Source organism: Caretta caretta, chromosome 2 (assembly GCF_965140235.1).
Source record: "Caretta caretta isolate rCarCar2 chromosome 2, rCarCar1.hap1, whole genome shotgun sequence".
Classification (NCBI taxonomy): domain Eukaryota; kingdom Metazoa; phylum Chordata; order Testudines; family Cheloniidae; genus Caretta; species Caretta caretta.
This window is the reverse complement of record NC_134207.1, coordinates 3,109,135-3,122,638: the sequence shown is the minus strand read 5'-3', so window position 1 is coordinate 3,122,638 and position 13,504 is coordinate 3,109,135. Positions and strand designations below refer to the sequence as shown.

Here is a 13,504-nt window from a genome sequence, read left to right as displayed (position 1 = left end):
GCTGGTTAGAAGCTGGGGCCAGCCCAGACAGGGACGAACGTTTGCTCTACGGCATAAGATCAGCCCTGGGTGGGAGGAAGGGGCAGCTCCGAGCGACAGGCCGGGCGGTAAAGCGGCACAGGCCTCTCCTCCAGAAGAGCTTTGTTCTGTGGCACGACCCTGGGCAAGCCGGGGCCATGAGGCTACTTTGGTCCCAAGAGCAGCTCATTTCCCCCGGGGTTAAGCTCCCTCGAGCTCCCCTGCTGTGTTATCCCCTTAGCTGTTATTTAGGGACAGAAAATGGAACATGGTCAACCCAGGTGGGACTTGAACCCACAATCCCCAGCTCCGGAGGCTGGTGCCTTATCCATTAGGCCACTGGGCCTGCCAAGTCTGTTTATTTTATGCTATGTAACAATGCGGAAGGCTATTGAGTGGGGTGACCACATTTCCCTCTGCTGATGATGGGACACCTGGTAAAATTGCTCCTGTTCAAGGGAGTTCAGCAGCAATCAATGCCATGCAAACGTTCCACTTAACATCACCTTGACTGAGCCCCCTGTGTCACGGAGTCCCCGGGCGATGCTCTGGAACTGCTCCCCACGAAGCCAGGCAGGACTCTGGGGAAGTCTCCTTTCTGGGAGCAGCCTGTCTGCAGGACACACAGCTCACCCAGCTTCCACCTTCCTGGGTCTGACCTCGGAGCATTCAGCATCCTCTGCCCCTTCGTGCGCTTCCCACAGCGAGTCCGCCCAGGTGGGGTCCTGGGGAAGCCAGAGGGTCCTGCCCCACAACTCCACAGAGACGGGACTCTCAGCCAGCCAGTAAAACAGAAGGTTTATTAGACGACAAGAATATGGTCTAACACAGAGCTTGTAGGTGCAGAGAACCGGACCCCCCAGCTGGGTCCATTTTGGGGGTAGTGAGCCAGACAACCAAGTCTGCCCTTCTCTCCATGTCTCCAGCCAGCCCCAAACTGACTCCCCCTCCAGCCCCTCCTCCTCTGGGCTTTGTCCCTTTCCCGGGCCAGGAGGTCACTGGATTCCTTTGTTCTCCAACCCTTTTGCTCTCACCTGGCAGGGGGGAAGGGCCCAGGCCATCAGTTGCCAGGAAACAGGGTGTCGGCCATTCTCTGTGTCCAGACCCCTGCCCACACCTGCCCTCTAGGGCTCTGTAATGATCATACACCCTTATCCCATCCCCTAGATACTTAAGAACTGCACAGGGGAAACTGAGGCACCCCCACAGTATTCAGAGGAAACATTAAGAACAGTCCTGCTTCGTCATACCCTGTTAAAAAGAAATTCTGCCAAGTTGGATTCTCTCTATTTACCTTCTGATCATTAAGGCTGTAGGGTTCACACACACACATTCCTATTCACCTCTCTCACAGGGGGTGTGTGTGTGTGTGTGGACCTGCCTCTCCATGCCCTGTGGCTGGGCCCCCAGGACGGACCTGCCTCTCCTGGTACCTGGCGCAGTGTCTTCCCAAGCCAACATGTGGGGGGGGGCACACAGGGTCACATGCCCCCCTCCCCAGATTCCTGCCAGGGTTCACACCAGAATGTGGCCAGCAGCCTTTCGGCACTGTGCGGGAGGGAAGGGACGGGGGCTGCTTCCAGCTGCAAGGGAGGATGGGGGAAGGGATGACCTGGCCCGTGTTTTTGCAGGGCTCATCTCTTCCCCACCCCTACTCCCCTGGGGCTGGAAGCAGCTTGTCCCTTCCTGCCCGCACAGTATCCAAAGGCAGCTAACACCTCCAGACTGCTGCTGGCCACTGATATAACCAGGCCGCCAACATAACCCAGCTGCTTCCAGCGCAGGCAGGAAGGGGTTAAGCCCTAAGGACGCATTGTGCACCAGGGCCCAGGGAACCCGACTGCAGGGCATCGCGGGAACCTGGCCAGAGAGGTGGCTCAGCAGGGGAGGGTGCCTAAGGGACGGAGCAGCCCCGCGCTCCCTGGACAGGACCAAGGGTGAGGGTGTGGAGGGTGAAGATGGTGCTAAGCCCTTGCCCTGGGGGCTGCTATGAAGCCTGCAGGTTCGGGGTGTGAACAGGAAATAGAAATAGCCCCCCCACCCCCACCCCGCCTGCCACTCCACAACTTCGCTGAGGGGCAGAGAGCCTTCCCCGTGCCGGAGCTGTGTGCAGGGCTTTGGCCCACGCAGGGCTCGGCTCCTCCTGGCCAGCGCTCTGGGCCAGAGGGTCTGGGGCTTTCCCGGGGCACCAGCCCAGCCAGAGGCGGTGGGGGAAGGAAGGAGCCTGCCAGCCAGGCTGTTGGTGAGCTGCGTGCTCCCACCAGGAGCTGGTTCTCCGCACAGCGTGCCGGGGGGGATATGGAGGAGCAGTGGGGCTGTGGGGGCGAAGGGGCAAGGCAGGGAGAGGAGAGTGGGAGGGGGAGCACCTAAAGGGCCGATGGGTGGGCAGCAGACGAGACACATAACTGGCCACCGCCTGGCACCTGCCCTCACACACCAGCCTCTGCAGCTCGCAGCCAGTGCCAGCCGGAAAGGGGACAGTGGTTGGGGCCCTGCGGGCTGAGAGCCGGCAAGCAGCGGGGGCCGCGCTCATGGACCAGCAGGGGAGCGGCCGGCCCCATGTGCTGCATCTTCGCCCTGCCACTAGCCTGGCGCACCCACCCCTGTTGTCAGCCACCGGACCCCCTCCCTCACTGCTGGTGGGTGGGCGGCTGGCAAGCAGGGATCTGGCCAGCAGCAGGACCTGCCAGTATTGATGGGGCGGGGGGACTTAACTACAGGACTGTCCCTTTAAAAACGGGACGTCTGGTCACCCTACTATTGAGCTGCCTCCCAAGGGTGCTCCGCAAGCGGGGCTCAGAGGGAATCTCTCACTCACAGGAATGAGAGGCCAGTGACTAATTCGGAGCAGGTGACACCTTCTTTGGTGGCAGCCAGCGTTTGCCACTGGCCCAGAAAGGCTCCAGCTGGCCAGCCCTTGGCTGTACCAAGTTTGGGGAGTGAGCCACTGTAAGGGAAAGGACCAGGGCGGGGTGCAATGGCCTCGCCCCCCACCCCCCTGGCTCTCTGCCTTGTGCTGCTGGGTGGCCAGGGGATGTTGCTGCAGCACCCAGCCCAGCAGGGCAGCAAACAGGGTCACAGTACCGGGGCCAGACAGTAACCCAGATAACAATGCTGCAATTGGCCCCGAAAGAGACACATGTGTTAGGGGGCTTATTCCTTCACCCACTTACTTCCCTGGTCCTTCTCACATGAACAGAGAGCAACAATACCCAAAGTCCAAAAGTGCAAACAATTCGATGTTTATTGGGGTGAACTTCCAGCAAGCATGATTCCAGTTTCCTTCCTTAGTGTCCCCCTTCCCAGCTCTGGCAACACAGAGCCTTACACCTGTGTCCCTGTTCCCATTCCTGCCCTTAGCCAAACATAATTCCAATTTCCCCACTCCCATCCCCTGTTCCCATTTCCCCCGTTAGCAAAACATGATTCCAATTTTCTTACCCCCATTCCCTGTTCCCATCTCCCCCATCCACCCACTTCCTGATTGACTGCAGACTATATAGTAAAACTTGAGTTCTGCTTAGCTTAGCTGTTTAGCTATACCTAAACCAATCATTTTCCTGAAATTTAACTAACCAATCTGAACATATTGTAACATGATTATGTAACCAATTATATCCCACCACCTTAATTAGTTTATACCCAGCAAAATTAATTATACAGCAGACAGAAACAATCACAGAACCAGACAGAGATTATACAGACAAACAATGGCAAAGTGGGAACTATAATGACAAAACAATAGAGAAGTGAGGATTTCACATCCCAGCTATTGAGAAGTGAGTTCTTGCCAGACAGGATGCTCTCAAACTAAGTTTCCTTTTACATTTTCTAGGCACTTCCCTTTCTCTGGAGGTGATAGGACAAGATAGTATCCCTAACAGCCCAATAGCACCTTCTTTCAATGTGAGGAGGGACTGGTCGCTTCCCAGGTCATGGCTGCCTCTGCTGCTTAGCCAAAGATCTTAGCCTAAGCACAGGGCCTCAGACTGTCACAGGGAGAGGAGGCCCTTACACCGGCAGACAGTGATTTTGATTCTTTCTTTTATACCTCTATGACTAGCCAAGTGATAAGAATACACCTAAATTCTTCAAGTACAGGCCTTTACCAACAGGCCTGAATATCTATATCCTAACAACATGAATTGCCCAGCCCCAGCGCGGGGCCCAGGAGCAGTTTGGAGAATGAGGGTGTCGCGGAGTGTGGGGGAGTCCAGGCCCTGCACCCCTCTTCCTGGGATCCACTGAGACTCTCAGCCAGCCAGTAAAACAGAAGGTTTATTGGACAACAGGAACACAGTCCACAACAGAGCTTGTGGGTACAACCAGGACCCCTCAATCACGTCCTTCTGGGGGAGCAGGGAGCTTAGACCCCAGCCCTGGGGTTCCCTGTGTTCCTCTCCCCAGCCTCCCAAAACTGCCAACTAACCCCACCCAGCAGGTTCCCTGCTGCAGCCTCTGTTCACATTCCTGGGCAGAGGTGTTACCTCCCCCTCCCCCTCCTGGCTCAGGTGACAGGCTCTCAGGTCTCCCATCCCCAGGGCACATTCCCAGGTCAACACTCCCCCCTCCCTGCTGAGTCACTTCGTCACATCTCTCCCCCCTTCGAGACTGAACTGAGCGGGGTCACTGTGACCAGTGACCTGGGGAAGTTCGGGGCCCCCTCTCCGGGACAGCGCATCCGCTATCAGGTTGGCACTTCCCTTCACGTGGACCACGTCCATGTCGTAATCCTGCAGGAGCAGGCTCCATCTCAGGAGCTTGGCGTTGGCTCCTTTCATCTGGTGCAGCCAGGTCAGGGGAGAGTGGTCGGTGTAGACGGTGAAGTGTCGCCCGAAGAGATAGGGCTCTAGTTTCTTGAGGGCCCACACCATGGCCAGGCACTCCTTCTCGATGGCCGCGTAGTGTTGCTCCCGGGGTAGCAACTTCTTGCTCAGGTACACGATGGGGTGTCTCTCCCCCTTTTCATCCTCCTGCATTAACACCGCCCCCAGTCCCGTGTCGGAGGCGTCGGTGAACACCACAAAGGCCTTGTCAAAGTCCGGGTTCGCCAGAACTGGGCCACTGACCAGAGCCTCCTTCAGCGCCCGGAAAGCCACCTGGCACTGCTCGGTCCAGACCACCTTGTCTGGCTTCCCCTTCTTGCATAGCTCAGTGATGGGGGTGGCTATGGCGCTAAAGTGGGGCACAAATCTTCGGTAGTATCCTGCCATCCCAATAAAGGCTTGGACCTGCTTTTTGGTGTGGGGAGCGGGCCAGTCTCTGATCACCTCCACCTTGGCTGGTTCCGGCTTTAGGTGGCCGCTCCCCACCCGATGGCCCAGGTAAGACACTTCCGCCATCCCCACCTTGCACTTCTCCGCTTTTACAGTCAGCCCAGCCCCCTGGAGTCGGTCCAGCACTTGTCTAACCTGGGACACGTGGTCCTCCCAGGTCTGGCTAAAGACACAGATGTCATCAATATACGCCACGGCAAAACTCTCCATCCCCCTCAGGAGCTGGTCCACCAGGCGCTGGAAGGTGGCCGGCGCTCCCTTGAGGCCGAAAGGCAGGGTCAGGAACTCATAGAGCCCCAGAGGGGTGATAAAGGCCGATTTCAGTCGGGCATCTGCATCCAGCGGCACTTGCCAGTAGCCCTTTGTAAGGTCCATGGTGGTAAGGTACCGAGCTCCTCCCAGTTTGTCTAGGAGCTCGTCCGGCCTGGGCATGGGGTAGGCATCAGATACAGTGATGGCATTGAGCTTCCGATAGTCCACGCAGAACCGGACCGACCCGTCCTTTTTGGGGACCAGCACCACCGGCGAGGCCCAAGGGCTGGCCGATGGCTGGATCACCCCCAAAGCCAGCATGTCCCGGACCTCTCTTTCCAGGTCCTGAGCAGTTTTCCCTGTGACTCGGAAGGGGGAGCATCTTATCGGCGGGTGCGACCCTGTCTGCACCCGGTGGACAGTCAGATTAGTGCGTCCAGGCTGGTTGGAAAACAGCTGTCGGTACGGATGCAGCACCCCCCTGACCTCAGCTTGCTGGGCAGGGGTTAGCTGATCCGAGAGGGGGATTGTTTCCAGGGGGGAACCAGCTCTGGTCCCAGGGAATAGATCTACTAAAGGGTCATCTCCCTGCTCTTCCCACTGTCCACACACGGCCAACACCACATTCCCCCTGGCATAATATGGCTTCATCATATTCACATGGTACACCCGGCGGTGGTGCGCCCGGTTCGACAGCTCCACCACATAGTTTACCTCATTGAGCTGCTTGACGACCTTGAAAGGGCCCTCCCAGGCGGCCTGTAGTTTGTTCTTTCTCACAGGGATGAGAACCATCACCGGATCCCCGGTGGCGTAGGCACGGGCCCTTGCCGTGCGGTCATACCAGACCTTCTGCTTCTTCTGGGCTCTGGCCAGATTCTCCCTGGCCAGGCCCATGAGTTCAGCCAGTCTCTCTCGGAAGATCAGGACATACTCCACCACTGACTCTCCATCGGGAGTGGCCTTCCCCTCCCACTCGTCTCTCATCAGGTCCAGGGGGCCCCTCACCCTCCTTCCATATAACAGTTCGAAAGGCGAAAATCCGGTAGACTCCTGGGGCACCTCCCTGTACGCGAACAGCAGGTGAGGTAAGTACTTGTCCCAATCCTGCGGGTGCTGGTTCATAAAGGTTTTCAGCATCATCTTTAGCGTCCCGTTAAACCTCTCCACCAGCCCGTTGGACTGGGGGTGATAAGCTGAGGCCCAGTCGTGCCGGACCCCACATTTCTCCCACAAGCACCGGAGCAGGGCCGACATGAAGTTGGAGCCTTGGTCTGTCAAGACTTCCTTGGGGAACCCCACTCGGCTGAAAATGGTCAGGAGCGCATCGGCCACGGTGTCTGCTTCAATGGAAGCTAAGGGCACTGCCTCGGGGTAGCGGGTGGCAAAATCTACCACCACCAGAATGTATTTCTTCCCCGACCGGGTCGTCTTGCTGAGAGGCCCCACGATGTCCATGGCCACCTTCTGGAAAGGCTCCTCTATGATGGGCAAAGGTCTCAAAGCCGCTTTCCCCTTGTCCCGGGCCTTCCCCACCCTCTGACAGGGGTCACAGGATCGGCAATACTGCCGGACCGTGGTAAAGACCCCGGGCCAGTAAAAGTTCTGTAGCAACCTCTGCCGGGTGCGCCGGATTCCCTGGTGCCCTGCGAGGGGGATGTCATGGGCCAGGTACAGGAGCTTGCGGCGATACTTCTGGGGGACCACCAGCTGCCTCCTGATCCCACAGGACTCCACTTCCCTTGTGGGAGCCCATTCCCGGTATAGGAACCCCTTCTCCCACAGGAACCTCTCCTGGCAGCCTCTGCTCATGGTCCGTACCACCCTGAGGTCGGCCAGGTCCCTGAGCTTCCGCAAGGAGGGATCTTTCCTCAACTCGGCCTGGAACTCAGCAGCTGGGGAAGGGATGGGGACCGGTTCCCCCTCAGTGGCCAGGTCTGAGGCCTCAGCCTCTCTGAGCCGTGCCCCTCGGCCCTCCCTTCCCACCAGGGTAGGGTCCTGCGCCTCCGGTGCGGTACCCTCCCCGAGGTCAGGGAGCAGTGGCCCTCGCCGGCTCTGGCTACGGGTCACAACCAGGGCGGTCTGGGGCTTGCTTGGCCAGTCCTCTAGGTCTCCCCCCATCAAAACCTCAGTGGGCAAATGGTGGTGTACCCCCACATCCTTGGGGCCCTCCTTGGCCCCCCATTTCAGGTGTACCCTTGCCACGGGCACCTTAAATGGGGTCCCGCCCACCCCTGTCAGGGTCAGGTAGGTGTTGGGCACCACCCGATCTGGGGCCACCACCTCGGGCCGGGCCAGCGTCACCTCCGCGCCCGTATCCCAGTATCCATTGACCTTCCTCCCATCCACCTCCAGGGGAACAAGGCACTCTCTCCGGAGGGACAGCCCCGCGCCCACCCTGTAAACTGAGCGCCCTGAGTCCAGAGCCTCCAGCCCTCTGGTGGAGCTGGCCTGGGGTACTCTTCCCTCCTGAGCAGGTGGTAAACTGGTAGGCCCCCTTTCCTGGGTCGTCTGCCCCTCGTCCAGCTGGGTCCCTACCCAATTAACCCTGGGTAGGTTGGGTCTGCTCAGTTTGTCCCTGAGCCCAGGGCACTGGGACCGTATGTGGCCTCTCTGGCCACAGTGATAGCAGCTCAGGTCACGTTGGTCCCCTCGAGCGGGTCGGAGGGGCCCGACGCCAGGCGTTCCCCTTGGGAGGGGGTTCTCCCTATTTCCCCGCTGGGAGGCCCCCTGGTGACTCTCTCTCTGCATCGGGGGGGGCCTGTTCTTTTGGGACTCCTCCCGGCTACCCCCTGACCGACTGTTCACAAACTCGTCGGCCAGCTGCCCTGCGTGCTGGGGGTTCTCGAGCTTTTTGTCCACCAACCACAGCCTCAGGTCGGAAGGGCACTGTTCATACAGTTGCTCCAGTACAATTAGGTCAAGCAGGTCCTCTTTAGCTCGGGCCCCAGCTGTCCACTTGCGGGCATACCCCTGCATCCGGTTGGCCAGTTGTAGGTAGGTGACCTCAGGCGTTTTACGCTGACTCCGGAACCTTCTCCGGTACATCTCGGGGGTCAGCCCAAACTCACGGAGCAGGGCCTGTTTGAACAGTTCATAGTCCCCTGCCTCCGGCCCTGTCATCCGGCTGTACACCTCCACGGCTTTGGGGTCCAGTAAGGGGGTGAGAAACTGGAGCCTGTCTGCAGGGTCAACCCTGTGCAGCTCACAGGCATTCTCAAAGGCCGTCAGGAAGCTATCTATGTCCTCCCCCTCCTTACGCTGGGCCAGGAAGCACTTATCAAAGTTCCTTGCAGTCTTGGGTCCCCCCTCATTCACCACAGCCGGGGCCCCACTGCTCTTCAGCCTGGCCAGCTCCAGTTCATGCTGTCTTTGTTTCTCCTTCTCCTGACGTTCCCTCTCCTTCTCCTGACGCTCCCTCTCCTTCTCCTGACGCTCCCTCTCCTTCTCCTGACGCTCCCTCTCCTTCTCCTCCTGCTCATGTTGACGTTGTTTCTCCTTCTCCTCCTGCTCATGTTGACGTTGTTTCTCCTTCTCCTCCTGCTCATGTTGACGTTGTTTCTCCTCATGTTGACGTTGTTTTTCATGATCCTCCAGCTCCCTCATTTTCATCTCCCTCTCCCATTCCAGCCGCCTCCGCTCCAGGGATGGGGAGCTCCGCCGGGAGGATCCCCTGCTGGGTGCTGGGGTCAGGGTGCCCTCGGTATTCGCTGGGCTTCCCCCAACCCCTCCCCCAGGCATAGGTAGGAAGGGTCTCGGGATGTCCTCGGCAGCAGTCTGACCCCTCCCAGCCCGGTCAGGCCCCGGGGCCCACGCTGCGTCTGCCGGGCGGCTCCCCTCAGGGACAGGGATCGGGTCATCCAAGCGATCCCTCTCCTCCAACTGGGCAATCAGTTGTTCCTTGGTGGACCTCCCGATGCGCAGCCCCCTCTGCCTGCACAGCTCCACCAGGTCACTCTTAAGGCGTTTAGCGTACATCTCCCTGCTGGCCACTCGCAGGCCGGGCAGCTTCCCACGGTTTCCAGGAAAAGCCCTTAGTGTGCCAGTCCTTCTTGAGGTCACCACCTCTTTGCCAGGGTCGAGCTGCAGACTCCTCCGCCCCTGGGACCGCTCGCTGCAATCCCCCGGGGGACCCTGTTACTGCAAAAGTCTTTCTCTCTGGTCACACATTCCCAGGGGTTAGCCGCCCCCCGAAACCGTCTCTCTCTGAATCTTCAGCACGCCTGGTCCCTGTCAATTCCCCTTCGTTTTACTGTTCCCCAGTCACTTACTGCAGGAAGCGCCGTTCACGGGGTGCAGTAGATCCCACCGCTGCCACCAGTTGTCGCGGAGTGTGGGGGAGTCCAGGCCCTGCACCCCTCTTCCTGGGATCCACTGAGACTCTCAGCCAGCCAGTAAAACAGAAGGTTTATTGGACAACAGGAACACAGTCCACAACAGAGCTTGTGGGTACAACCAGGACCCCTCAATCACGTCCTTCTGGGGGAGCAGGGAGCTTAGACCCCAGCCCTGGGGTTCCCTGTGTTCCTCTCCCCAGCCTCCCAAAACTGCCAACTAACCCCACCCAGCAGGTTCCCTGCTGCAGCCTCTGTTCACATTCCTGGGCAGAGGTGTTACCTCCCCCTCCCCCTCCTGGCTCAGGTGACAGGCTCTCAGGTCTCCCATCCCCAGGGCACATTCCCAGGTCAACACTCCCCCCTCCCTGCTGAGTCACTTCGTCACAGAGGGTTACCTCTGGGGCAAACTGGTACCCCCACCATGCCGCTAGCAACAGCCCCAGGTCACTGCTGCGAGGGGTGCTGTGGGTCCTCGCTGGGGTGCTGCTGGCTGGGCTAGCGGGGCTCGCTAGCCGTGCCGGAGTTGGGGAGCGACACGCTCGGGCATGGGCCCTGGGGGGGAAATGTCTTGTGCTGGGGAGGGGTGTAGGAAGGGCACTGAAGTGCTGCTGGGCTGTTTTGGGGTCACTAGGGTGCGGTTGCGCTTTATACCCTCCGGTCTGTGTTTCATAGACCCCGCGCAGCCGGATCCACAGGAGATGAGGCAGCTGCAGCTCACCCGTTGTATCATTAGCACCAGAGGGCCCATGTTCAATGCCTGCTCTGGGTCTGACTCCATGCCCCCTACACTCAGGCTTCCCTGCCCCCACGGGGCTAACAGCAGCAGGGGTGGTGTGCGATGTGGGGGTGCAGCATTCTGACAATCAGAGGTGCTCACTCCAGAAGCCGAGGGGCCCCGTGCAGCCCTAGTCTCACGTAAACCAAGCGGCAATTACCGCCTGCCTTGTTAGCATGTATCCAGGCAGTGCAGACGAGCCCACGGGTAACTGTACCATCCTGGCTGTTGGACGGTGGGGTGGATGCTGTGTTGTGGGGCAGCATCTTGCCAGGGCAGAGGCTAGATCCCCCTAACCTTCTCCCAGTCGCACAGCGAGCAGCCCCTGTCCCCCGCCCTTTCCCAGCTGCTCTGCGTAGCTGAATCCTGCTTGTTCCCCTGGCCTGGGCCAGAGATCAGCAGGGAGGGCAGGGCAGCCACCTGACGGTGCCATGCTGGCAGGGCATCTGGGTTTATGAGCCTCCCTCTCGGTCCCGGGGAGAGTGCAGATGTCAGCTGGTCTCTAACAGCAGCTGATGGGAGCGGGCAAAGGGCAGGTGGGGCGGGTGGCACGGGCGGGGTGAGTTGGGTGGCAGAGAGCCACCTGGGGCACAGGCATGTGTGGGGGAGGCTGCGGGCTCCCGCTGCCCTCGGTAATGGCTGGGAGAACACAGTGGGCCACACTCCAGCCCCTGGCCTTGCTGTGGGTCTATGGGGGTGCAGTGAACATCGATCCCCAGGGAGCACAGGGCTGGCTCGCTGCTGCCTCACAGAGCAGCAGGAAGGAGCTCGTTTCCAGGTGATGGGGGCATTCGAGGAGCATATACCCAGGATGCCCTCAGGTGGGATTGGGAACGTGCATATCCGGGCCCAGAGATGCACACACGAGGCACACAGCGGTGAGCTGTCAGCCAGCTGTGGCTGACGTTCTAAGGCAGCTCAGATGCCAAGGTGATGGGCCCCGTCCCAGCGTGACTGGCCCTGTCAGGTGGCATGGTGCTCAGCCCCCCCGCCCCTTGTGATACAGCCCACTCACCTCCCGAGGTGGGGAAATGATGGTCATGTGCCAGATCAGGCATCTCTTGGGTAGACAAGGGTGAGGGGTAAGCAGGGGGCTGAGCTGGGAGCAGGAAGGGGCCTGAAGGGGCACTGGCGTTGCCTGGCCTGGTGTCCTGTCCCAGCCCCGGCTGGCGCACTGCACCCAGCAGAGGAGCCTGGGACCATGGGCTGCTGTGAGGGAGGTTTGGTTTTGCGTTCCAACACAGGTGGAACTGTGTGTGTGGGGGGGGGGGAGGGGCAGCTCAAAGGGAGGCACCAGGCACCAGCCCCTTCACCAAGAGGGAAGGGTTTGCACTGGGGGCTGGGGTTGGGGGCTGAGAACTGTGCAAAGCTCCATCAGTTAGACCAGGACGGAAATCTCGCTTTCAATAGTCTGGAAAGTGACGGGCAGCCCAGGAACGCTGTGAGGGTGGGAGTGCACTACAGTCCCCTAGCAATGCCCGGGGGGCAGGTGACATGCCCTGGGCAGGGGAACTCGCTGGCTCAGCCACAGGGGATAGTAACAAAGATTAGGAACCACAGCACCTGTGGGAGACGGGTAGGTGGCTGTCATCTGTCTGGCATGGCCCTCTGGCTGTGCTGGGCTGCTGAGTGCCCGGCTGCTAACAGGCTGGCCCCTCCAGCACCACGATCCATGGCTGAGTGGCGGCTCAGGGACCAGTCACAACACATGAGACTGAGCAACATCCAGTGTTGTGATTTCACAAGGGCTGGGGCTGTGTGTTGTCTGCATCATTGCTGGGTGTTAGCTCCTGATGGGTCCCAGTAGCTCTCAGCTGTGGGGTTAACAGCTGGGCTTGTCCCGTCCGGAGAACAGGCCTCCTCTCGCTTTTCCTCCCCCCCCCCCCCCCCCCCCCCGTGACTGCAGAGGTGTTAACAGGCTACGTCCCTTGAAAGGTGTGTTAACTCCTTATGCTCAGTGATCTGTTCCACCGTGTATTTAGCTGTTGGCACGTCTACACTGAAACCAGGGCGTTGGCGCAGCTGGGGCACTTTAATGAAGATGCTCTGCCAATGGGGGAGAGGGTCTCCCATCAGCGTACTGAACCCGCTGCCCTGAGAGGCAGCAGCTGTGTGACTGGGAGAAGTTCTCTGGCTGACAGCGCTGTCTACACGGGGAGGTTGGTGTGACTGCGTCGCTCCAGGGCGTGGATTTTTCACACCCCTGAACAATGGAGTCATACTGACATAGGTCTGTAGTGTAGACCAGACCTGTGACACCCTGAGCACCTTTCCCAGACCTGGAGAAAAGCGCTGTGTGGCTCGAAAGCGGGTCCCTCTCCCCAACAGACCTTCGTCCAATAAAAGCCATTCCCTTCCCCACCTTGTCTCTCTACTATCCTGGGACCAACACGGCAACACCTCTGCACGTCTGGCAGCACCCGTGACACCAGCACCAGCAGATTCCCACTCAGTGTGTCAGTCGCTGGGGAAAGATCCCAGTTGCCGGTGTGTTTGTACTCACTGGGGAGAGCTGGGATGCCGTACAGTGATGTGCCTCTTGCCCCAAAACCAGTGGGCAAAAATCCGGCCCAATGAATCCATCCCATTGACATGGGAACCACCCTGTTGGCTTATTCCTTCACCCACTTACTTCCCTGGTCCTTCTCTCATGAACAGAGAGCAACAATACCCGAAGTCCAAAGGTGCAAACAATTCGATGTTTATTGGGGTGAACTTCCAGCAAGCATGATTCCAGTTTCCTTCCTTCGTGTCCCCCTTCCCAGCTCTGACACCACAGAGCCTTACACCTGTGTCCCTGTTCCCATTCCCCCCCTTAGCAAAACATGATTCCAATTTCCCCACCC

At 59.3% G+C, this 13,504-nt stretch overlaps 1 non-coding gene across 1 annotated transcript; it reads right to left on the bottom strand.

The window, feature by feature from the left end:
• Positions 1-291: 291 nt before the first annotated feature.
• TRNAR-CCG (transfer RNA arginine (anticodon CCG)) lies at positions 292-364 on the bottom strand. Its single transcript has one exon. It is a non-coding gene; the product is annotated as a tRNA-Arg (tRNA).
• Between the last annotated feature and the right edge of the window lie 13,140 nt (positions 365-13,504).